Here is a 3,484-nt window from a genome sequence, read left to right as displayed (position 1 = left end):
TTTTTTTATGAGTTCAAGGCTTACAAAGGTGGTTATGTATATTATTATTTGAATGCTTTTTCCATGACATGTTAAAAATACTTGCATTTTCTTTGTCATAATAAAGCAATCTGTCTGTCTTGTTTCTATTTAGGAGTCAAGAAGAAAGCTGGTTACATCACTCCAGTCCCTGGGGGTGTTGGTCCCATGACAGTGGCGATGCTAATGAAGAATACCATTCTTGCTGCAAAAAAGGTGCTGAGGCTTGAAGAGCAGGAAGTACTGAAGTCTAAGGAGCTTGGAGTGGCAACTAATTAACTGTTGTGTCTTCTGTGTCATGAACACTATTCCAAGCCAATTCAAGAGGCAAAACAGGCCAATAGAAATGCAGAATTTTTATTTATTCTGCTGAAGTGGTTTTAAATGATGCTTTGTATTTACTGAAAGCTTAAATGGGTGGGTGTTTGTGCATATAGTTCCATAGCACCTCACCAGGGAGCATGCCAGTATCATGCTGGGTCATATGATCTAACTATAGGAGAAGCCATTAACCTAGTGATTAACATGGAAGAACACTGTCACATTGAGAATGGCTGCTTAACTTTGTCAGACCACTACAGTTACAATTCGCCTTTTCTAGGATTGCATTTCCTAAGTGCTATTCCAGAAAGAGTTGATACTCTAGGTTCCAAACCTTTTGAGTTCAACTGGTCAAACCAAAGGGAAAATGTTGCTATAGAAAATTAGGGAAAAGGTAAAAAAGGATGGTAATTGAGTAAAAAAAGTTACCCTAATTTTATACGTATTGACAGATGACCAGAAGAAAAGCTACATGTTAATAGTTTCCTGAGTTGTCATGTTATAGCTTAGTCATTGGGAAAATGTCTAGGGTTGTTCTATGTGCTATAAGCCCTTGTTTTTTGTATCCATGAGGTCTCTCCATTTTAGTTTTCTAGAACTGAAAGGCTTATTTTATAAATTGTGTGTATTATCACATTTGTTTTTTTCTATATCTTTAAACTTCACTGTTAAGTTTTTTTTACTATTGGGGGTTTCTGGGTGGTTTCTTTGGTAGATCTTGAAACCTATGTTTAAAAAACAAAACTTGGGCTTGATGATCATTGGGGCAGCCTGTATAAGTAGGGAACTTACTTTTCCACCAAAGAATTGTTAGCAGCTGCCTGCTTTTCTCTGAAGCACCTGTTGGTCCACCGCCCCCACCCCCCATAGGTTTTTTTAGAGCTTGAGTTACTATTGAATTTAACCAGACTTTCTGATTAAAGGGTTTTCTTGTTTGCTTTTTTAATAAAACACTTCTGACTGGTATGGAATGAGTTTCTGAAATACCATATCTTCCTCCTCTTGTTTTGTTTTTACCTAACATAACTTTTTTCATTGGATGTAATTGATCTATATATTCCTATATGTGGTAACACCCAATCCTATGCCTTAAACAATTTGGTTTAAAGAACAATGGAGAAACCAGCCTACTCTTTTCAGTCTTACATCCCAGCAGGTTGTACCAAGCTAGCGTTTAATCTGTAAGATTCATTTAAGTGGTTAGTCTAAACCAGTGGTCCCCAACCTTTTTGGCACCAGGGACCGGTGCTCCTATGAAAATCTAATGCCCAGTGATCTGAGGTGGAGCTGAGGCTGTGATGCTAGCGCTGGGGAGCAGCTGCAAATACAGATGAAACTTCTCTCGCTTACTTGCCCACCGCTCACCTTCTACTGTGCGGCCTGGTTCCCAACAGGCCATGGACCAGTACTGGTCCGCAACCCAGGGATTGGGGACCCCTGTTCTAAACCATGTGTTCAGTTTACACACTGTTCAATTTGCAAAGGACTTGATGTACTTGCCATGTTCTCTCTCCATATATACACATACAAACACACATTTTTTAAATTGGTGTGTTTGATTTGACAGATTGTGCACATTTTGAGGCTAGGATGGGTCACTGTGTATGTATCCTCCACCAGGAGTGGATATTTGGCTTTCATGGAGGCAGAAACAGCTCCTGCTCCAGGCAGCTTAAGGCAGACAAAGGAGAACAATGGAGAGTTGACCTACTTCCTCTTGTTCCTCTGCCAGCTGCCTTTACTCTTTATCATGAAAGATGATAGTTTGCTGGATATGCTTTTGTTTAAGTGAAGTGTGTTGCTTGTGTCCATAGGATGCCTGCTGACTTATCTAAATTATTAAATGTGGAGCAAGATGAGCAGACAGTATTAAGTTTTATTGAATTGTAGTTACAAGTGGATTAAAGTACTGACCTACTGCATGGAGAAGTAACAATGTTGAAGCTATCAAAATTAAAATGTTCATGTATATACAAAATATAAATGACGTGTATAAGGTGAAAAATTACAGTGATCAATTTACAAGAACAAAAAAATTAACATTGTAGTTTTCCAGCTTGTTTGATTAATCAAGCACATTTACTCCTGAATCCATAACATTTCTATAATTCGGACAAAATGCTATTGAAAATCAGCCAAGTTTTAAAACCGAAATGTTAAGGGTAGATTGTTAGCTCTCCCAGGATTGGTACAGATAGATGAAGATAAAGAATTTGTACTTAAATTCAGGTGATAGTTCTAGATTAGTGAGCAGCTAAGAAATTCTGCAGCTATCAAGTGATAGAGGTTTAGAGCTTTACCTCTTGGCAGTATCCCTTGGAAGGGAGCTCTGAGATTTAATTTAATAAACAGTTAAGAGTTTTCTGTGGACCCAGTCACTATGCTAGGCTCTGGGGATTACAGAGGCATTTAACTGTCCCTGGTTAACAAGATGTTAACAATCTAGTGTCATTTGTCTTTAAAAAATAAGGAATAAAGAAAGAGCACCTGCATTTGTCATCTTGAGTAACTGTAGTAACTCTTACCAAAATGATTTATTGAAGATTCAAATCCATAGTTGTTTTTGAGAAGGTAAATGTCAGATGCATTGTGGCTATCAGGCACACAGTAGGTGCTAAATAAACATGGTTGGCATTTGTTAAACATGGATTGACGATAAAGACTGATCATAAGTTTTATGAGGAAAGGATTTGCTTCATTAATAACGGGTTTTAATCTGACTTGCTTCCAAACATTCCTTTAAAGTATAATCTAATATTGCAAAGTTATAATCTTTCAAAATTTTGACATCAGCTCTGCCTAGCATGCAATGTTTATGTGAATGGGAGTTTGACTTTGGGATCAGACCATTGAAAACTTGCAGGAAGGACCTACCCAAATGCATAAAGAAATTTGATTCTGGGCATGAAAAACCAGTCATGTCAATTTAAAAGATCATTTTTTTTGATTTAACATGGTTTGGGATTTTACTCTAACAGGAACTATTTTATTTTAAAAAACATTTATCCACTCAAATGTGTTGGTTCTTTCATTAACAGACTTTTGGAACTGGCTTTTCAATCCGGAAAATCCCCAGTCACACTTCTGTGCTGGAGCAAGGCGCATTATGCAGATGGCTCAAACTTTTCATAAGACCCTTAGCAAA

The sequence above is a fragment of the Pteropus vampyrus genome, unplaced genomic scaffold, assembly GCF_000151845.1.
Source record: "Pteropus vampyrus isolate Shadow unplaced genomic scaffold, Pvam_2.0 Scaffold37, whole genome shotgun sequence".
Taxonomy (NCBI): domain Eukaryota; kingdom Metazoa; phylum Chordata; class Mammalia; order Chiroptera; family Pteropodidae; genus Pteropus; species Pteropus vampyrus.
This window is presented reverse-complemented; position numbering follows the sequence as displayed.